This window comes from Syngnathus scovelli, chromosome 19, assembly GCF_024217435.2.
Source record: "Syngnathus scovelli strain Florida chromosome 19, RoL_Ssco_1.2, whole genome shotgun sequence".
NCBI classification, from domain to species: domain Eukaryota; kingdom Metazoa; phylum Chordata; class Actinopteri; order Syngnathiformes; family Syngnathidae; genus Syngnathus; species Syngnathus scovelli.
The window spans coordinates 10421461-10443960 of record NC_090865.1 but is presented as its reverse complement, the minus strand read 5'-3'; positions in this window follow the sequence as shown (position 1 = coordinate 10443960).

Here is a 22500-nt window from a genome sequence, read left to right as displayed (position 1 = left end):
CGCGTTGACCACTGCGCATGAAGAAATAACCACCTGCAACGTTTGGTTTAGGTTTTAGGTGCATCTTTAATTTTATTGCTTAAATCGCATTTTGTCGACGAGCTGAGCACGTTTTCTGAAATGTGCTCCTCCCGTCACTCTGGTAGGGTGCGCATAGTAAAAAGTGCTCTTGGCAGCTAGAGAGTGCCGCGTTGACTGCTGCGCATGAAGAAATAACCACCTGCAACGTTTGGTTTAGGTTTTTGGTACATTTTTAATTTTATTGTTTAAATCGCATTTTCTCGACGAGCTGAGCACGTTTTCTGAAATGTGCTCCTCCCGTCACTCTGGTTGGGTGCGCATAGTAATAAGTGCTCTTGGCAGCTAGAGAGTGCCGCGTTGACCACTGCGCATGAAGAAATGACCATCTGCAACGTTTGGTTTAGGTTTTAGGTGCATTTTTAATTTTATTGCTTAAATCGCATTTTGTCGACGAGCTGAGCACGTTTTCTGAAATGTGCTCCTCCCGTCACTCTGGTTGGGTGCGCATAGTAAAAAGTGCTCTTGGCAGCTAGAAAGTGCCGCGTTGACCACTGCCCATGAAGAAATAACCACCTGCAACGTTTGGTTTAGGTTTTAGGTGCATTTTTAATTTTATTGCTTAAATCGCATTTTCTCGACGAGCTGAGCACGTTTTCTGAAATGTGCTCCTCCCGTCACTCTGGTTGGGTGCGCATAGTAAAAAGTGCTCTTGGCAGCTAGAGAGTGCCGCGTTGACCACTGCGCATGAAGAAATGACCATCTGCAACGTTTGGTTTAGGTTTTAGGTGCATTTTTAATTTTATTGCTTTAATCAAATTTTCTCGACGAGCTGAGCACGTTTTCTGAAATGTGCTCCTCGCGTCACTCTGGTTGGGTGTGCATAGTAAAAAGTGCTCTTGGCAGCTAGAGAGTGCCGCGTTGACCACTGCGCATGAAGAAATGACCATCTGCAACGTTTGGTTTAGGTTTTGGGTGCATTTTTAATTTTATTGCTTAAATCGCATTTTCTCGACGAGCTGAGCACGTTTTCTGAAATGTGCTCCTCCCGTCACTCTGGTTGGGTGCGCATAGTACAAAGTGCTCTTGGCAGCTAGAGAGTGCCGCATTGACCATTGCGCATGAAGAAATAACCACCTGCAACGTTTGGTTTAGGTTTTAGGTGCATTTTTAATTTTATTGCTTAAATCGCATTTTCTCGACGAGCTGAGCACGTTTTCTGAAATTTGCTCCTCCCGTCACTCTGGTTGGGTGCGCATAGTAAAAAGTGCTCTTGGCAGCTAGAGAGTGCCGCGTTGACCACTGCGCATGAAGAAATAACCACCTGCAACGTTTGGTTTAGGTTTTGGGTGCATTTTTAATTTCATTGCTTAAATCGCATTTTCTCGACGAGCTGAGCACGTTTTCTGAAACGTGCTCCTCCCGTCACTCTGGTTGGGTGCGCATAGTAAAAAGTGCTCTTGGCAGCTAGAGAGTGCCGCGTTGACCACTGCGCATGAAGAAATAACCACCTGCAACGTTTGGTTTAGGTTTTGGGTGCATTTTTAATTTTATTGCTTAAATCGCATTTTCTCGACGAGCTGAGCACGTTTTCTGAAATGTGCTCCTCCCGTCACTCTGGTTGGGTGCGCATAGTAAAAAGTGCTCTTGGCAGCTAGAGAGTGCCGCGTTGACCATTGCGCATGAAGAAATAACCACCTGCAACGTTTGGTTTAGGTTTTGGGTGCATTTTTAATTTTATTGCTTAAATCGCATTTTCTCGACGAGCTGAGCACGTTTTCTGAAATGTGCTCCTCCCGTCACTCTGGTTGGGTGCGCATAGTAAAAAGTGCTCTTGGCAGCTAAAGAGTGCCGCGTTGACCACTGCGCATGAAGAAATGACCATCTGCAACGTTTGGTTTAGGTTTTAGGTGCATTTTTAATTTTATTGCTTAAATCGCATTTTCTCGACGAGCTGAGCTTGTTTTCTGAAATGTGCTCCTCCCGTCACTCTGGTTGGGTGCGCATAGTAAAAAGTGCTCTTGGCAGCTAGAGAGTGCCGCGTTGACCACTGCGCATGAAGAAATGACCATCTGCAACGTTTGGTTTAGGTTTTAGGTGCATTTTTAATTTTATTGCTTTAATCGCATTTTCTCGACGAGCTGAGCACGTTTTCTGAAATGTGCTCCTCGCGTCACTCTTGTTGGGTGCGCATAGTAAAAAGCTCTCTTGGCAGCTAGAGAGTGCCGCGTTGACCACTGCGCATGAAGAAATGACAATCTGCAACGTTTGGTTTAGGTTTTGGGTGCATTTTTAATTTTATTGCTTAAATCGCATTTTCTCGACGAGCTGAGCACATTTTCTGAAATGTGCTCCTCCCGTCACTCTGGTTGGGTGCGCATAGTAAAAAGTGCTCTTGGCAGCTAGAGAGTGCCGCGTTGACCACTGCACATGAAGAAATGACCATCTGCAACGTGTGGTTTAGGTTTTAGGTGCATTTTTAATTTTATTGCTTTAATCGCATTTTATCGACGAGCTGAGCACGTTTTCTGAAATGTGCTCCTCCCGTCACTCTGGTTGGGTGCGCATAGTAAAAAGTGCTTTTGGCAGCTAGAGAGTGCCGCGTTGACCACTGCCCATGAAGAAATAACCACCTGCAACGTTTGGTTTAGGTTTTGGGTGCATTTTTAATTTTATTGCTTAAATCGCATTTTCTCGACGAGCTGAGCACGTTTTCTGAAATGTGCTCCTCCCGTCACTCTGGTTGGGTGCGCATAGTAAAAAGTGCTCTTGGCAGCTAGAGAGTGCCGCGTTTACCACTGCGCATGAAGAAATAACCACCTGCAACGTTTGGTTTAGGTTTTAGGTGCATTTTTAATTTTATTGCTTAAATCGCATTTTCTCGACGAGCTGAGCACGTTTTCTGAAATGTGCTCCTCCCGTCACTCTGGTTGGGTGCGCATAGTAAAAAGTGCTCTTGGCAGCTAGATATTGCCGCGTTGACCGCTGCGCATGAAGAAATAACCACCTGCAACGTTTGGTTTAGGTTTTAGGTGCATTTTTAATTTTATTGCTTAAATCGCATTTTCTCGACGAGCTGAGCACGTTTTCTGAAATGTGCTCCTCCCGTCACTCTGGTTGGGTGCGCATAGTAAAAAGTGCTCTTGGCAGCTAGAGAGTGCCGCGTTGACCACTGCGCATGAAGAAATAACCACCTGCAACGTTTGGTTTAGGTTTTGGGTGCATTTTTAATTTTATTGCTTAAATCGCATTTTCTCGTCGAGCTGAGCACGTTTTCAGAAATGTGCTCCTCCAAACACTCTGGTTGGGTGCGCATAGTAAAAAGTGCTCTTGGCAGCTAGAGAGTGCCGCGTTGACCACTGCGCATGAAGAAATAACCACGTGCAACGTTTGTTTTAGGTTTTGGGTGCATTTTTAATTGTATTGCTTAAATCGCATTTTCTCGTCGAGCTGAGCACGTTTTCAGAAATGTGCTCCTCCCGTCACTCTGGTTGGGTGTGCATAGTAAAAATGGATCTTGGCAGCTAGAGAGTGCCGCGTTGACTGCTGCGCATGAAGAAATAACCACCTGCAACGTTTGGTTTAGGGTTTGGGTGCATTTTTAATTTTATTGCTTAAATCGCATTTTCTCGACGGGCTGAGCACGTTTTCTGAAATGTGCTCCTCCCGTCACTCTGGTTGGGTGCGCATAGTAAAAAGTGCCCTTGGCAGCTAGAGAGTGCCGCGTTGACCACTGCACATGAAGAAATAACCACCTGCAACGTTTGGTTTAGGTTTTAGATGCATTTTTAATTTTATTGCTTAAATCGCATTTTCTCGACGAGCTGAGCACGTTTTCTGAAATGTGCTCCTCCCGTCACTCTGGTTGGGTGCGCATAGTAAAAAGTGCTCTTGGCAGCTAGATAGTGCCGCGTTGACCGCTGCGCATGAAGAAATCACCACCTGCAACGTTTGGTTTAGGTTTTAGGTGCATTTTTAATTTTATTGCTTAAATCGCATTTTCTCGACGAGCTGAGCACGTTTTCTAAAAATGTGCTCCTCCCGTCACTCTGGTTGGGTGCGCATAGTAAAAAGTGCTCTTGGCAGCTAGAGAGTGCCGCGTTGACTGCTGCACATGAAGAAATAACCACCTGCAAAGTTTGGTTTAGGTTTTAGGTGCATTTTTAATTTTAATGCTAAAATCGCATTTTCTCGACGAGCTGAGCACGTTTTCTGAAATGTGCTCCTCCCGTCACTCTGGTTGGGTGCGCATAGTAAAAAGTGCTCTTGGCAGCTAGAGAGTGCCGCGTTGACCACTGCGCATGAAGAAATAACCTAAACGTTTGGTTTAGGTTTTGGGTGCATTTTTAATTTTATTGCTTAAATCGCATTTTCTCGTCGAGCTGAGCACGTTTTCTGAAATGTGCTCCTCCCGTCACTCTGGTTGGGTGCGCATAGTAAAAAGTGCTCTTGGCAGCTAGAGAGTGCCGCGTTGACCACAGCGCACGAAGAAATAACCACCTGCAACGTTTGTTTTAGGTTTTGGGTGCATTTTTAATTTTATTGCTTTAATCGCATTTTCTCATCGAGCTGAGCACGTTTTCAGAAATGTGCTCCTCCCGTCACTCTGGTTGGGTGCGCATAGTAAAAAGTGCTCTTGGCAGCTAGAGAGTGCCGCGTTGACCACTGCGCATGAAGAAATAACCACCTGCAACGTTTGGTTTAGGTTTTGGGTGCATTTTTAATTTCATTGCTTAAATCGCATTTTCTCGACGAGCTGAGCACGTTTTCTGAAACGTGCTCCTCCCGTCACTCTGGTTGGGTGCGCATAGTAAAAAGTGCTCTTGGCAGCTAGAGAGTGCCGCGTTGACCACTGCGCATGAAGAAATAACCACCTGCAACGTTTGGTTTAGGTTTTGGGTGCATTTTTAATTTTATTGCTTAAATCGCATTTTCTCGACGAGCTGAGCACGTTTTCTGAAATGTGCTCCTCCCGTCACTCTGGTTGGGTGCGCATAGTAAAAAGTGCTCTTGGCAGCTAGAGAGTGCCGCGTTGACCATTGCGCATGAAGAAATAACCACCTGCAACGTTTGGTTTAGGTTTTGGGTGCATTTTTAATTTTATTGCTTAAATCGCATTTTCTCGACGAGCTGAGCACGTTTTCTGAAATGTGCTCCTCCCGTCACTCTGGTTGGGTGCGCATAGTAAAAAGTGCTCTTGGCAGCTAAAGAGTGCCGCGTTGACCACTGCGCATGAAGAAATGACCATCTGCAACGTTTGGTTTAGGTTTTAGGTGCATTTTTAATTTTATTGCTTAAATCGCATTTTCTCGACGAGCTGAGCTTGTTTTCTGAAATGTGCTCCTCCCGTCACTCTGGTTGGGTGCGCATAGTAAAAAGTGCTCTTGGCAGCTAGAGAGTGCCGCGTTGACCACTGCGCATGAAGAAATGACCATCTGCAACGTTTGGTTTAGGTTTTAGGTGCATTTTTAATTTTATTGCTTTAATCGCATTTTCTCGACGAGCTGAGCACGTTTTCTGAAATGTGCTCCTCGCGTCACTCTTGTTGGGTGCGCATAGTAAAAAGCTCTCTTGGCAGCTAGAGAGTGCCGCGTTGACCACTGCGCATGAAGAAATGACAATCTGCAACGTTTGGTTTAGGTTTTGGGTGCATTTTTAATTTTATTGCTTAAATCGCATTTTCTCGACGAGCTGAGCACATTTTCTGAAATGTGCTCCTCCCGTCACTCTGGTTGGGTGCGCATAGTAAAAAGTGCTCTTGGCAGCTAGAGAGTGCCGCGTTGACCACTGCACATGAAGAAATGACCATCTGCAACGTTTGGTTTAGGTTTTAGGTGCATTTTTAATTTTATTGCTTTAATCGCATTTTATCGACGAGCTGAGCACGTTTTCTGAAATGTGCTCCTCCCGTCACTCTGGTTGGGTGCGCATAGTAAAAAGTGCTTTTGGCAGCTAGAGAGTGCCGCGTTGACCACTGCCCATGAAGAAATAACCACCTGCAACGTTTGGTTTAGGTTTTGGGTGCATTTTTAATTTTATTGCTTAAATCGCATTTTCTCGACGAGCTGAGCACGTTTTCTGAAATGTGCTCCTCCCGTCACTCTGGTTGGGTGCGCATAGTAAAAAGTGCTCTTGGCAGCTAGAGAGTGCCGCGTTTACCACTGCGCATGAAGAAATAACCACCTGCAACGTTTGGTTTAGGTTTTAGGTGCATTTTTAATTTTATTGCTTAAATCGCATTTTCTCGACGAGCTGAGCACGTTTTCTGAAATGTGCTCCTCCCGTCACTCTGGTTGGGTGCGCATAGTAAAAAGTGCTCTTGGCAGCTAGATATTGCCGCGTTGACCGCTGCGCATGAAGAAATAACCACCTGCAACGTTTGGTTTAGGTTTTAGGTGCATTTTTAATTTTATTGCTTAAATCGCATTTTCTCGACGAGCTGAGCACGTTTTCTGAAATGTGCTCCTCCCGTCACTCTGGTTGGGTGCGCATAGTAAAAAGTGCTCTTGGCAGCTAGAGAGTGCCGCGTTGACCACTGCGCATGAAGAAATAACCACCTGCAACGTTTGGTTTAGGTTTTGGGTGCATTTTTAATTTTATTGCTTAAATCGCATTTTCTCGTCGAGCTGAGCACGTTTTCAGAAATGTGCTCCTCCAAACACTCTGGTTGGGTGCGCATAGTAAAAAGTGGTCTTGGCAGCTAGAGAGTGCCGCGTTGACCACTGCGCATGAAGAAATAACCACGTGCAACGTTTGTTTTAGGTTTTGGGTGCATTTTTAATTGTATTGCTTAAATCGCATTTTCTCGTCGAGCTGAGCACGTTTTCAGAAATGTGCTCCTCCCGTCACTCTGGTTGGGTGTGCATAGTAAAAAGTGATCTTGGCAGCTAGAGAGTGCCGCGTTGACTGCTGCGCATGAAGAAATGACCACCTGCAACGTTTGGTTTAGGGTTTGGGTGCATTTTTAATTTTATTGCTTAAATCGCATTTTCTCGACGGGCTGAGCACGTTTTCTGAAATGTGCTCCTCCCGTCACTCTGGTTGGGTGCGCATAGTAAAAAGTGCCCTTGGCAGCTAGAGAGTGCCGCGTTGACCACTGCACATGAAGAAATAACCACCTGCAACGTTTGGTTTAGGTTTTAGATGCATTTTTAATTTTATTGCTTAAATCGCATTTTCTCGACGAGCTGAGCACGTTTTCTGAAATGTGCTCCTCCCGTCACTCTGGTTGGGTGCGCATAGTAAAAAGTGCTCTTGGCAGCTAGATAGTGCCGCGTTGACCGCTGCGCATGAAGAAATCACCACCTGCAACGTTTGGTTTAGGTTTTAGGTGCATTTTTAATTTTATTGCTTAAATCGCATTTTCTCGACGAGCTGAGCACGTTTTCTAAAAATGTGCTCCTCCCGTCACTCTGGTTGGGTGCGCATAGTAAAAAGTGCTCTTGGCAGCTAGAGAGTGCCGCGTTGACTGCTGCACATGAAGAAATAACCACCTGCAAAGTTTGGTTTAGGTTTTAGGTGCATTTTTAATTTTAATGCTAAAATCGCATTTTCTCGACGAGCTGAGCACGTTTTCTGAAATGTGCTCCTCCCGTCACTCTGGTTGGGTGCGCATAGTAAAAAGTGCTCTTGGCAGCTAGAGAGTGCCGCGTTGACCACTGCGCATGAAGAAATAACCTAAACGTTTGGTTTAGGTTTTGGGTGCATTTTTAATTTTATTGCTTAAATCGCATTTTCTCGTCGAGCTGAGCACGTTTTCTGAAATGTGCTCCTCCCGTCACTCTGGTTGGGTGCGCATAGTAAAAAGTGCTCTTGGCAGCTAGAGAGTGCCGCGTTGACCACAGCGCACGAAGAAATAACCACCTGCAACGTTTGTTTTAGGTTTTGGGTGCATTTTTAATTTTATTGCTTTAATCGCATTTTCTCATCGAGCTGAGCACGTTTTCAGAAATGTGCTCCTCCCGTCACTCTGGTTGGGTGCGCATAGTAAAAAGTGCTCTTGGCAGCTAGAGAGTGCCGCATTGACCATTGCGCATGAAGAAATAACCACCTGCAACGTTTGGTTTAGGTTTTAGGTGCATTTTTAATTTTATTGCTTAAATCGCATTTTCTCGACGAGCTGAGCACGTTTTCTGAAATGTGCTCCTCCCGTCACTCTGGTTGGGTGGGCATAGTAAAAAGTGCTCTTGGCAGCTAGAGAGTGCCGCGTTGACCACTGCGCATGAAGAAATAACCACCTGCAACGTTTGGTTTAGGTTTTGGGTGCATTTTTAATTTCATTGCTTAAATCGCATTTTCTCGACGAGCTGAGCACGTTTTTTGAAATGTGCTCCTCCCGTCACTTTGGTTGGGTGCGCATAGTAAAAAGTGCTCTTGGCAGCTAGAGAGTGCCGCGTTGACCACTGCGCATGAAGAAATAACCACCTGCAACGTTTGGTTTAGGTTTTGGGTGCATTTTTAATTTTATTGCTTAAATCGCATTTTCTCGACGAGCTGAGCACGTTTTCTGAAATGTGCTCCTCAACGTCACTCTGGTTGGGTGCGCATAGTAAAAAGTGCTCTTGGCAGCTAGAGAGTGCCGCGTTGACCATTGCGCATGAAGAAATAACCACCTGCAACGTTTGGTTTAGGTTTTGGGTGCATTTTTAATTTTATTGCTTAAATCGCATTTTCTCGACGAGCTGAGCACGTTTTCTGAAATGTGCTCCTCCCGTCACTCTGGTTGGGTGCGCATAGTAAAAAGTGCTCTTGGCAGCTAAAGAGTGCCGCGTTGACCACTGCGCATGAAGAAATGACCATCTGCAACGTTTGGTTTAGGTTTTAGGTGCATTTTTAATTTTATTGCTTAAATCGCATTTTCTCGACGAGCTGAGCTTGTTTTCTGAAATGTGCTCCTCCCGTCACTCTGGTTGGGTGCGCATAGTAAAAAGTGCTCTTGGCAGCTAGAGAGTGCCGCGTTGACCACTGCGCATGAAGAAATGACCATCTGCAACGTTTGGTTTAGGTTTTAGGTGCATTTTTAATTTTATTGCTTTAATCGCATTTTCTCGACGAGCTGAGCACGTTTTCTGAAATGTGCTCCTCCCGTCACTCTTGTTGGGTGCGCATAGTAAAAAGTGCTCTTGGCAGCTAGAGAGTGCCGCGTTGACCACTGCGCATGAAGAAATGACAATCGGCAACGTTTGGTTTAGGTTTTGGGTGCATTTTTATTTTTATTGCTTAAATCGCATTTTCTCGACGAGCTGAGCACATTTTCTGAAATGTGCTCCTCCCGTCACTCTGGTTGGGTGCGCATAGTAAAAAGTGCTCTTGGCAGCTAGAGAGTGCCGCGTTGACCACTGCGCATGAAGAAATGACCATCTGCAACGTTTGGTTTAGGTTTTAAGTGCATTTTTAATTTTATTGCTTAAATCGCATTTTCTCGACGAGCTGAGCACGTTTTCTGAAAAGTGCTCCTCCCGTCACCCTGGTTGGGTGCGCATAGTAAAAAGTGCTCTTGGCAGCTAGAGAGTGCCGCGTTGACCACTGCGCATGAAGAAATAACCACCTGCAACGTTTGGTTTAGGTTTTGGGTGCATTTTTAATTTTATTGCTTAAATCGCATTTTCTTGACGAGCTGAGCACGTTTTCTGAAATGTGCTCCTCCCGTCACTCTGGTTGGGTGCGCATAGTAAAAAGTGCTCTTGGCAGCTAGAGAGTGCCGCGTTGACCACTGCGCATGAAGAAATGACCATCTGTAACGTTTGATTTAGGTTTTGGGTGCATTTTTAATTTTATTGCTTAAATCGCATTTTCTCGACGAGCTGAGCACGTTTTCTGAAATGTGCTCCTCCCGTCACTCTGGTTGGGTGCGCATAGTAAAAAGTGCTCTTGGCAGCTAGAGAGTGCCGCGTTGACCACTGCGCATGAAGAAATAACCATCTGCAGCGTTTGGTTTAGGTTTTTAGGTGCATTTTTAATTTTATTGCTTAAATCGCATTTTCTCGACCTGAGCACGTTTTCTGAAATATGCTCCTCCCGTCACTCTGGTTGGGTGCGCATAGTAAAAAGTGCTCTTGGCAGCTAGAGAGTGCCGCGTTGACCACTGCGCATGAAGAAATAACCACGTGCAACGTTTGTTTTAGGTTTTGGGTGCATTTTTAATTGTATTGCTTAAATCGCATTTTCTCGTCGAGCTGAGCACGTTTTCAGAAATGTGCTCCTCCCGTCACTCTGGTTGGGTGTGCATAGTAAAAAGTGATCTTGGCAGCTAGAGAGTGCCGCGTTGACCACTGCGCATGAAGAAATGACCATCTGCAACGTTTGGTTTAGGTTTTGGGTGCATTTTTAATTTTATTGCTTAAATCGCATTTTCTCGACGAGCTGAGCACGTTTTCTGAAAAGTGCTCCTCCCGTCACCCTGGTTGGGTGCGCATAGTAAAAAGTGCTCTTGGCAGCTAGAGAGTGCCGCGTTGACCACTGCGCATGAAGAAATAACCACCTGCAACGTTTGGTTTAGGTTTTGGGTGCATTTTTAATTTTATTGCTTAAATCGCATTTTCTCGACGAGCTGAGCACGTTTTCTGAAATGTGCTCCTCCCGTCACTCTGGTTGGGTGCGCATAGTAAAAAGTGCTCTTGGCAGCTAGAGAGTACCGCGTTGACCACTGCGCATGAAGAAATGACCATCTGCAACGTTTGATTTAGGTTTTGGGTGCATTTTTAATTTTATTGCTTAAATCGCATTTTCTCGACGAGCTGAGCACGTTTTCTGAAATGTGCTCCTCCCGTCACTCTGGTTGGGTGCGCATAGTAAAAAGTGCTCTTGGCAGCTAGAGAGTGCCGCGTTGACCACTGCGCATGAAGAAATAACCATCTGCAGCGTTTGGTTTAGGTTTTTAGGTGCATTTTTAATTTTATTGCTTAAATCGCATTTTCTCGTCGAGCTGAGCACGTTTTCAGAAATGTGCTCCTCCAAACACTCTGGTTGGGTGCGCATAGTAAAAAGTGCTCTTGGCAGCTAGAGAGTGCCGCGTTGACCACTGCGCATGAAGAAATAACCACGTGCAACGTTTGTTTTAGGTTTTGGGTGCATTTTTAATTGTATTGCTTAAATCGCATTTTCTCGTCGAGCTGAGCACGTTTTCAGAAATGTGCTCCTCCCGTCACTCTGGTTGGGTGTGCATAGTAAAAAGTGATCTTGGCAGCTAGAGAGTGCCGCGTTGACTGCTGCGCATGAAGAAATAACCACCTGCAACGTTTGGTTTAGGGTTTGGGTGCATTTTTAATTTTATTGCTTAAATCGCATTTTCTCGACGGGCTGAGCACGTTTTCTGAAATGTGCTCCTCCCGTCACTCTGGTTGGGTGCGCATAGTAAAAAGTGCCCTTGGCAGCTAGAGAGTGCCGCGTTGACCACTGCACATGAAGAAATAACCACCTGCAACGTTTGGTTTAGGTTTTAGATGCATTTTTAATTTTATTGCTTAAATCGCATTTTCTCGACGAGCTGAGCACGTTTTCTGAAATGTGCTCCTCCCGTCACTCTGGTTGGGTGCGCATAGTAAAAAGTGCTCTTGGCAGCTAGATAGTGCCGCGTTGACCGCTGCGCATGAAGAAATAACCACCTGCAACGTTTGGTTTAGGTTTTAGGTGCATTTTTAATTTTATTGCTTAAATCGCATTTTCTCGACGAGCTGAGCACGTTTTCTAAAAATGTGCTCCTCCCGTCACTCTGGTTGGGTGCGCATAGTGAAAAGTGCTCTTGGCAGCTAGAGAGTGCCGCGTTGACTGCTGCACATGAAGAAATAACCACCTGCAACGTTTGGTTTAGGTTTTAGGTGCATTTTTAATTTTAATGCTAAAATCGCATTTTCTCGACGAGCTGAGCACGTTTTCTGAAATGTGCTCCTCCCGTCACTCTGGTTGGGTGCGCATAGTAAAAAGTGCTCTTGGCAGCTAGAGAGTGCCGCGTTGACCACTGCGCATGAAGAAATAACCTAAACGTTTGGTTTAGGTTTTGGGTGCATTTTTAATTTTATTGCTTAAATCGCATTTTCTCGTCGAGCTGAGCACGTTTTCTGAAATGTGCTCCTCCCGTCACTCTGGTTGGGTGCGCATAGTAAAAAGTGCTCTTGGCAGCTAGAGAGTGCCGCGTTGACCACAGCGCACGAAGAAATAACCACCTGCAACGTTTGTTTTAGGTTTTGGGTGCATTTTTAATTTTATTGCTTTAATCGCATTTTCTCATCGAGCTGAGCACGTTTTCAGAAATGTGCTCCTCCCGTCACTCTGGTTGGGTGCGCATAGTAAAAAGTGCTTTTGGCAGCTAGAGAGTGCCGCATTGACCATTGCGCATGAAGAAATAACCACCTGCAACGTTTGGTTTAGGTTTTAGGTGCATTTTTAATTTTATTGCTTAAATCGCATTTTCTCGACGAGCTGAGCACGTTTTCTGAAATGTGCTCCTCCCGTCACTCTGGTTGGGTGGGCATAGTAAAAAGTGCTCTTGGCAGCTAGAGAGTGCCGCGTTGACCACTGCGCATGAAGAAATAACCACCTGCAACGTTTGGTTTAGGTTTTGGGTGCATTTTTAATTTCATTGCTTAAATCGCATTTTCTCGACGAGCTGAGCACGTTTTTTGAAATGTGCTCCTCCCGTCACTCTGGTTGGGTGCGCATAGTAAAAAGTGCTCTTGGCAGCTAGAGAGTGCCGCGTTGACCACTGCGCATGAAGAAATAACCACCTGCAACGTTTGGTTTAGGTTTTGGGTGCATTTTTAATTTTATTGCTTAAATCGCATTTTCTCGACGAGCTGAGCACGTTTTCTGAAATGTGCTCCTCAACGTCACTCTGGTTGGGTGCGCATAGTAAAAAGTGCTCTTGGCAGCTAGAGAGTGCCGCGTTGACCATTGCGCATGAAGAAATAACCACCTGCAACGTTTGGTTTAGGTTTTGGGTGCATTTTTAATTTTATTGCTTAAATCGCATTTTCTCGACGAGCTGAGCACGTTTTCTGAAATGTGCTCCTCCCGTCACTCTGGTTGGGTGCGCATAGTAAAAAGTGCTCTTGGCAGCTAAAGAGTGCCGCGTTGACCACTGCGCATGAAGAAATGACCATCTGCAACGTTTGGTTTAGGTTTTAGGTGCATTTTTAATTTTATTGCTTAAATCGCATTTTCTCGACGAGCTGAGCTTGTTTTCTGAAATGTGCTCCTCCCGTCACTCTGGTTGGGTGCGCATAGTAAAAAGTGCTCTTGGCAGCTAGAGAGTGCCGCGTTGACCACTGCGCATGAAGAAATGACCATCTGCAACGTTTGGTTTAGGTTTTAGGTGCATTTTTAATTTTATTGCTTTAATCGCATTTTCTCGACGAGCTGAGCACGTTTTCTGAAATGTGCTCCTCCCGTCACTCTTGTTGGGTGCGCATAGTAAAAAGTGCTCTTGGCAGCTAGAGAGTGCCGCGTTGACCACTGCGCATGAAGAAATGACAATCGGCAACGTTTGGTTTAGGTTTTGGGTGCATTTTTATTTTTATTGCTTAAATCGCATTTTCTCGACGAGCTGAGCACATTTTCTGAAATGTGCTCCTCCCGTCACTCTGGTTGGGTGCGCATAGTAAAAAGTGCTCTTGGCAGCTAGAGAGTGCCGCGTTGACCACTGCGCATGAAGAAATGACCATCTGCAACGTTTGGTTTAGGTTTTAGGTGCATTTTTAATTTTATTGCTTAAATCGCATTTTCTCGACGAGCTGAGCACGTTTTCTGAAATGTGCTCCTCCCGTCACTCTGGTTGGGTGCGCATAGTAAAAAGTGCTCTTGGCAGCTAGAGAGTGCCGCGTTGACCACTGCGCATGAAGAAATAACCATCTGCAGCGTTTGGTTTAGGTTTTTAGGTGCATTTTTAATTTTATTGCTTAAATCGCATTTTCTCGACCTGAGCACGTTTTCTGAAATATGCTCCTCCCGTCACTCTGGTTGGGTGCGCATAGTAAAAAGTGCTCTTGGCAGCTAGAGAGTGCCGCGTTGACCACTGCGCATGAAGAAATAACCACGTGCAACGTTTGTTTTAGGTTTTGGGTGCATTTTTAATTGTATTGCTTAAATCGCATTTTCTCGTCGAGCTGAGCACGTTTTCAGAAATGTGCTCCTCCCGTCACTCTGGTTGGGTGTGCATAGTAAAAAGTGATCTTGGCAGCTAGAGAGTGCCGCTTTGACCACTGCGCATGAAGAAATGACCATCTGCAACGTTTGGTTTAGGTTTTGGGTGCATTTTTAATTTTATTGCTTAAATCGCATTTTCTCGACGAGCTGAGCACGTTTTCTGAAAAGTGCTCCTCCCGTCACCCTGGTTGGGTGCGCATAGTAAAAAGTGCTCTTGGCAGCTAGAGAGTGCCGCGTTGACCACTGCGCATGAAGAAATAACCACCTGCAACGTTTGGTTTAGGTTTTGGGTGCATTTTTAATTTTATTGCTTAAATCGCATTTTCTCGACGAGCTGAGCACGTTTTCTGAAATGTGCTCCTCCCGTCACTCTGGTTGGGTGCGCATAGTAAAAAGTGCTCTTGGCAGCTAGAGAGTACCGCGTTGACCACTGCGCATGAAGAAATGACCATCTGCAACGTTTGATTTAGGTTTTGGGTGCATTTTTAATTTTATTGCTTAAATCGCATTTTCTCGACGAGCTGAGCACGTTTTCTGAAATGTGCTCCTCCCGTCACTCTGGTTGGGTGCGCATAGTAAAAAGTGCTCTTGGCAGCTAGAGAGTGCCGCGTTGACCACTGCGCATGAAGAAATAACCATCTGCAGCGTTTGGTTTAGGTTTTTAGGTGCATTTTTAATTTTATTGCTTAAATCGCATTTTCTCGTCGAGCTGAGCACGTTTTCAGAAATGTGCTCCTCCAAACACTCTGGTTGGGTGCGCATAGTAAAAAGTGCTCTTGGCAGCTAGAGAGTGCCGCGTTGACCACTGCGCATGAAGAAATAACCACGTGCAACGTTTGTTTTAGGTTTTGGGTGCATTTTTAATTGTATTGCTTAAATCGCATTTTCTCGTCGAGCTGAGCACGTTTTCAGAAATGTGCTCCTCCCGTCACTCTGGTTGGGTGTGCATAGTAAAAAGTGATCTTGGCAGCTAGAGAGTGCCGCGTTGACTGCTGCGCATGAAGAAATAACCACCTGCAACGTTTGGTTTAGGGTTTGGGTGCATTTTTAATTTTATTGCTTAAATCGCATTTTCTCGACGGGCTGAGCACGTTTTCTGAAATGTGCTCCTCCCGTCACTCTGGTTGGGTGCGCATAGTAAAAAGTGCCCTTGGCAGCTAGAGAGTGCCGCGTTGACCACTGCACATGAAGAAATAACCACCTGCAACGTTTGGTTTAGGTTTTAGATGCATTTTTAATTTTATTGCTTAAATCGCATTTTCTCGACGAGCTGAGCACGTTTTCTGAAATGTGCTCCTCCCGTCACTCTGGTTGGGTGCGCATAGTAAAAAGTGCTCTTGGCAGCTAGATAGTGCCGCGTTGACCGCTGCGCATGAAGAAATAACCACCTGCAACGTTTGGTTTAGGTTTTAGGTGCATTTTTAATTTTATTGCTTAAATCGCATTTTCTCGACGAGCTGAGCACGTTTTCTAAAAATGTGCTCCTCCCGTCACTCTGGTTGGGTGCGCATAGTAAAAAGTGCTCTTGGCAGCTAGAGAGTGCCGCGTTGACTGCTGCACATGAAGAAATAACCACCTGCAACGTTTGGTTTAGGTTTTAGGTGCATTTTTAATTTTAATGCTAAAATCGCATTTTCTCGACGAGCTGAGCACGTTTTCTGAAATGTGCTCCTCCCGTCACTCTGGTTGGGTGCGCATAGTAAAAAGTGCTCTTGGCAGCTAGAGAGTGCCGCGTTGACCACTGCGCATGAAGAAATAACCACCTGCAACGTTTGGTTTAGGTTTTGGGTGCATTTTTAATTTTATTGCTTAAATCGCATTTTCTCGTCGAGCTGAGCACGTTTTCTGAAATGTGCTCCTCCCGTCACTCCTGTTGGGTGCGCATAGTAAAAAGTGCTCTTGGCAGCTAGAGAGTGCCGCGTTGACCACAGCGCACGAAGAAATAACCACCTGCAACGTTTGTTTTAGGTTTTGGGTGCATTTTTAATTTTATTGCTTAAATCGCATTTTCTCATCGAGCTGAGCACGTTTTCAGAAATGTGCTCCTCCCGTCACTCTGGTTGGGTGCGCATAGTAAAAAGTGCTCTTGGCAGCTAGAGAGTGCCGCATTGACCATTGCGCATGAAGAAATAACCACCTGCAACGTTTGGTTTAGGTTTTAGGTGCATTTTTAATTGTATTGCTTAAATCGCATTTTCTCGACGAGCTGAGCACGTTTTCTGAAATGTGCTCCTCCCGTCACTCTGGTTGGGTGCGCATAGTAAAAAGTGCTCTTGGCAGCTAGAGAGTGCCGCGTTGAACACTGCGCATGAAGAAATAACCACCTGCAACGTTTGGTTTAGGTTTTGGGTGCATTTTTAAATTCATTGCTTAAATCGCATTTTCTCGACGAGCTGAGCACGTTTTTTGAAATGTGCTCCTCCCGTCACTCTGGTTGGGTGCGCATAGTAAAAAGTGCTCTTGGCAGCTAGAGAGTGCCGCGTTGACCACTGCGCATGAAGAAATAACCACCTGCAACGTTTGGTTTAGGTTTTGGGTGCATTTTTAATTTTATTGCTTAAATCGCATTTTCTCGACGAGCTGAGCACGTTGTCTGAAATGTGCTCCTCAACGTCACTCTGGTTGGGTGCGCATAGTAAAAAGTGCTCTTGGCAGCTAGAGAGTGCCGCGTTGACCATTGCGCATGAAGAAATAACCACCTGCAACGTTTGGTTTAGGTTTTGGGTGCATTTTTAATTTTATTGCTTAAATCGCATTTTCTCGACGAGCTGAGCACGTTTTCTGAAATGTGCTCCTCCCGTCACTCTGGTTGGGTGCGCATAGTAAAAAGTGCTCTTGGCAGCTAAAGAGTGCCGCGTTGACCACTGCGCATGAAGAAATGACCATCTGCAACGTTTGGTTTAGGTTTTAGGTGCATTTTTAATTTTATTGCTTAAATCGCATTTTCTCGACGAGCTGAGCTTGTTTTCTGAAATGTGCTCCTCCCGTCACTCTGGTTGGGTGCGCATAGTAAAAAGTGCTCTTGGCAGCTAGAGAGTGCCGCGTTGACCACTGCGCATGAAGAAATGACCATCTGCAACGTTTGGTTTAGGTTTTAGGTGCATTTTTAATTTTATTGCTTTAATCGCATTTTCTCGACGAGCTGAGCACGTTTTCTGAAATGTGCTCCTCCCGTCACTCTTGTTGGGTGCGCATAGTAAAAAGTGCTCTTGGCAGCTAGAGAGTGCCGCGTTGACCACTGCGCATGAAGAAATGACAATCGGCAACGTTTGGTTTAGGTTTTGGGTGCATTTTTAATTTTATTGCTTAAATCGCATTTTCTCGACGAGCTGAGCACATTTTCTGAAATGTGCTCCTCCCGTCACTCTGGTTGGGTGCGCATAGTAAAAAGTGCTCTTGGCAGCTAGAGAGTGCCGCGTTGACCACTGCGCATGAAGAAATGACCATCTGCAACGTTTGGTTTAGGTTTTAGGTGTATTTTTAATTTTATTGCTTAAATCGCATTTTCTCGACGAGCTGAGCACGTTTTCTGAAAAGTGCTCCTCCCGTCACTCTGGTTGGGTGCGCATAGTAAAAAGTGCTCTTGGCAGCTAGAGAGTGCCGCGTTGACCACTGCGCATGAAGAAATAACCACCTGCAACGTTTGGTTTAGGTTTTGGGTGCATTTTTAATTTTATTGCTTAAATCGCATTTTCTCGACGAGCTGAGCACGTTTTCTGAAATGTGCTCCTCCCGTCACTCTGGTTGGGTGCGCATAGTAAAAAGTGCTCTTGGCAGCTAGAGAGTGCCGCGTTGACCACTGCGCATGAAGAAATGACCATCTGCAACGTTTGTTTTAGGTTTTGGGTGCATTTTTAATTTTATTGCTTAAATCGCATTTTCTCGACGAGCTGAGCACGTTTTCTGAAATGTGCTCCTCCCGTCACTCTGGTTGGGTGCGCATAGTAAAAAGTGCTCTTGGCAGCTAGAGAGTGCCGCGTTGACCACTGCGCATGAAGAAATAACCATCTGCAGCGTTTGGTTTAGGTTTTTAGGTGCATTTTTAATTTTATTGCTTAAATCGCATTTTCTCGACCTGAGCACGTTTTCTGAAATATGCTCCTCCCGTCACTCTGGTTGGGTGCGCATAGTAAAAAGTGCTCTTGGCAGCTAGAGAGTGCCGCGTTGACCACTGCGCATGAAGAAATAACCACGTGCAACGTTTGTTTTAGGTTTTGGGTGCATTTTTAATTGTATTGCTTAAATCGCATTTTCTCGTCGAGCTGAGCACGTTTTCAGAAATGTGCTCCTCCCGTCACTCTGGTTGGGTGTGCATAGTAAAAAGTGATTTTGGCAGCTAGAGAGTGCCGCGTTGACCACTGCGCATGAAGAAATGACCATCTGCAACGTTTGGTTTAGGTTTTGGGTGCATTTTTAATTTTATTGCTTAAATCGCATTTTCTCGACGAGCTGAGCACGTTTTCTGAAATGTGCTCCTCCCGTCACTCTGGTTGGGTGCGCATAGTAAAAAGTGCTCTTGGCAGCTAGAGAGTGCCGCGTTGACCACTGCGCATGAAGAAATGACCATCTGCAACGTTTGGTTTAGGTTTTAGGTGCATTTTTAATTTTATTGCTTAAATCGCATTTTCTCGACGAGCTGAGCACGTTTTCTGAAATGTGCTCCTCCCGTCACTCTTGTTGGGTGTGCATAGTAAAAAGTGCTCTTTGCAGCTAGAGAGTGCCGCGTTGACCACTGCGCAAGAAGAAATAACCACCTGCAACGTTTGGTTTAGGTTTTAGGTGCATTTTTAATTTTATTGCTTAAATCGCATTTTCTCGACGAGCTGAGCACGTTTTCTGAAATGTGCTCCTCCCGTCACTCTGGTTGGGTGCGCATAGTAAAAAGTGCTCTTGGCAGCTAGAGAGTGCCGCGTTGACTGCTGCGCATGAAGAAATAACCACCTGCAACGTTTGGTTTAGGTTTTGGGTGCATTTATAATTTTATTGTTTAAATCGCATTTTCTCGACGAGCTGAGCACGTTTTCTGAAATGTGCTCCTCCCGTCACTCTGGTTGGGTGCGATTAGTAAAAAGTGCTCTTGGCAGCTAGAGAGTGCCGCGTGACCATTGCGCATGAAGAAATAACCACCTGCAACGTTTGGTTTAGGTTTTAGGTGCATTTTTAATTTTATTGCTTAAATCGCATTTTCTCGACGAGCTGAGCACGTTTTCTGAAATGTGCTCCTCCCGTCACTCTGGTCGGGTGCGCATAGTAAAAAGTGCTCTTGGCAGCTAGAGAGTGCCGCGTTGACTGCTGCACATGAAGAAATAACAACCCCCAACGTTTGGTTTAGGTTTTAGGTGCATTTTTAATTTTAATGCTAAAATCGCATTTTCTCGACGAGCTGAGCACGTTTTCTGAAATGTGCTCCTCCCGTCACTCTGGTTGGGTGCGCATAGTAAAAAGTGCTCTTGGCAGCTAGAGAGTGCCGCGTTGACCACTGCGCATGAAGAAATAACCACCTGCAACGTTTGGTTTAGGTTTTAGGTGCATCTTTAATTTTATTGCTTAAATCGCATTTTGTCGACGAGCTGAGCACGTTTTCTGAAATGTGCTCCTCCCGTCACTCTGGTAGGGTGCGCATAGTAAAAAGTGCTCTTGGCAGCTAGAGAGTGCCGCGTTGACTGCTGCGCATGAAGAAATAACCACCTGCAACGTTTGGTTTAGGTTTTTGGTACATTTTTAATTTTATTGTTTAAATCGCATTTTCTCGACGAGCTGAGCACGTTTTCTGAAATGTGCTCCTCCCGTCACTCTGGTTGGGTGCGCATAGTAATAAGTGCTCTTGGCAGCTAGAGAGTGCCGCGTTGACCACTGCGCATGAAGAAATGACCATCTGCAACGTTTGGTTTAGGTTTTAGGTGCATTTTTAATTTTATTGCTTAAATCGCATTTTGTCGACGAGCTGAGCACGTTTTCTGAAATGTGCTCCTCCCGTCACTCTGGTTGGGTGCGCATAGTAAAAAGTGCTCTTGGCAGCTAGAAAGTGCCGCGTTGACCACTGCCCATGAAGAAATAACCACCTGCAACGTTTGGTTTAGGTTTTAGGTGCATTTTTAATTTTATTGCTTAAATCGCATTTTCTCGACGAGCTGAGCACGTTTTCTGAAATGTGCTCCTCCCGTCACTCTGGTTGGGTGCGCATAGTAAAAAGTGCTCTTGGCAGCTAGAGAGTGCCGCGTTGACCACTGCGCATGAAGAAATGACCATCTGCAACGTTTGGTTTAGGTTTTAGGTGCATTTTTAATTTTATTGCTTTAATCGCATTTTCTCGACGAGCTGAGCACGTTTTCTGAAATGTGCTCCTCGCGTCACTCTGGTTGGGTGTGCATAGTAAAAAGTGCTCTTGGCAGCTAGAGAGTGCCGCGTTGACCACTGCGCATGAAGAAATGACCATCTGCAACGTTTGGTTTAGGTTTTGGGTGCATTTTTAATTTTATTGCTTAAATCGCATTTTCTCGACGAGCTGAGCACGTTTTCTGAAATGTGCTCCTCCCGTCACTCTGGTTGGGTGCGCATAGTACAAAGTGCTCTTGGCAGCTAGAGAGTGCCGCATTGACCATTGCGCATGAAGAAATAACCACCTGCAACGTTTGGTTTAGGTTTTAGGTGCATTTTTAATTTTATTGCTTAAATCGCATTTTCTCGACGAGCTGAGCACGTTTTCTGAAATTTGCTCCTCCCGTCACTCTGGTTGGGTGCGCATAGTAAAAAGTGCTCTTGGCAGCTAGAGAGTGCCGCGTTGACCACTGCGCATGAAGAAATAACCACCTGCAACGTTTGGTTTAGGTTTTGGGTGCATTTTTAATTTCATTGCTTAAATCGCATTTTCTCGACGAGCTGAGCACGTTTTCTGAAACGTGCTCCTCCCGTCACTCTAGTTGGGTGCGCATAGTAAAAAGTGCTCTTGGCAGCTAGAGAGTGCCGCGTTGACCACTGCGCATGAAGAAATAACCACCTGCAACGTTTGGTTTAGGTTTTGGGTGCATTTTTAATTTTATTGCTTAAATCGCATTTTCTCGACGAGCTGAGCACGTTTTCTGAAATGTGCTCCTCCCGTCACTCTGGTTGGGTGCGCATAGTAAAAAGTGCTCTTGGCAGCTAGAGAGTGCCGCGTTGACCATTGCGCATGAAGAAATAACCACCTGCAACGTTTGGTTTAGGTTTTGGGTGCATTTTTAATTTTATTGCTTAAATCGCATTTTCTCGACGAGCTGAGCACGTTTTCTGAAATGTGCTCCTCCCGTCACTCTGGTTGGGTGCGCATAGTAAAAAGTGCTCTTGGCAGCTAGAGAGTGCCGCGTTGACCACTGCGCATGAAGAAATGACCATCTGCAACGTTTGGTTTAGGTTTTAGGTGCATTTTTAATTTTATTGCTTTAATCGCATTTTCTCGACGAGCTGAGCACGTTGTCTGAAATGTGCTCCTCGCGTCACTCTTGTTGGGTGCGCATAGTAAAAAGCTCTCTTGGCAGCTAGAGAGTGCCGCGTTGACCACTGCGCATGAAGAAATGACAATCTGCAACGTTTGGTTTAGGTTTTGGGTGCATTTTTAATTTTATTGCTTAAATCGCATTTTCTCGACGAGCTGAGCACATTTTCTGAAATGTGCTCCTCCCGTCACTCTGGTTGGGTGCGCATAGTAAAAAGTGCTCTTGGCAGCTAGAGAGTGCCGCGTTGACCACTGCACATGAAGAAATGACCATCTGCAACGTTTGGTTTAGGTTTTAGGTGCATTTTTAATTTTATTGCTTTAATCGCATTTTCTCGACGAGCTGAGCACGTTTTCTGAAATGTGCTCCTCCCGTCACTCTGGTTGGGTGCGCATAGTAAAAAGTGCTTTTGGCAGCTAGAGAGTGCCGCGTTGACCACTGCCCATGAAGAAATAACCACCTGCAACGTTTGGTTTAGGTTTTGGGTGCATTTTTAATTTTATTGCTTAAATCGCATTTTCTGGACGAGCTGAGCACGTTTTCTGAAATGTGCTCCTCCCGTCACTCTGGTTGGGTGCGCATAGTAAAAAGTGCTCTTGGCAGCTAGAGAGTGCCGCGTTTACCACTGCGCATGAAGAAATAACCACCTGCAACGTTTGGTTTAGGTTTTAGGTGCATTTTTAATTTTATTGCTTAAATCGCATTTTCTCGACGAGCTGAGCACGTTTTCTGAAATGTGCTCCTCCCGTCACTCTGGTTGGGTGCGCATAGTAAAAAGTGCTCTTGGCAGCTAGATATTGCCGCGTTGACCGCTGCGCATGAAGAAATAACCACCTGCAACGTTTGGTTTAGGTTTTAGGTGCATTTTTAA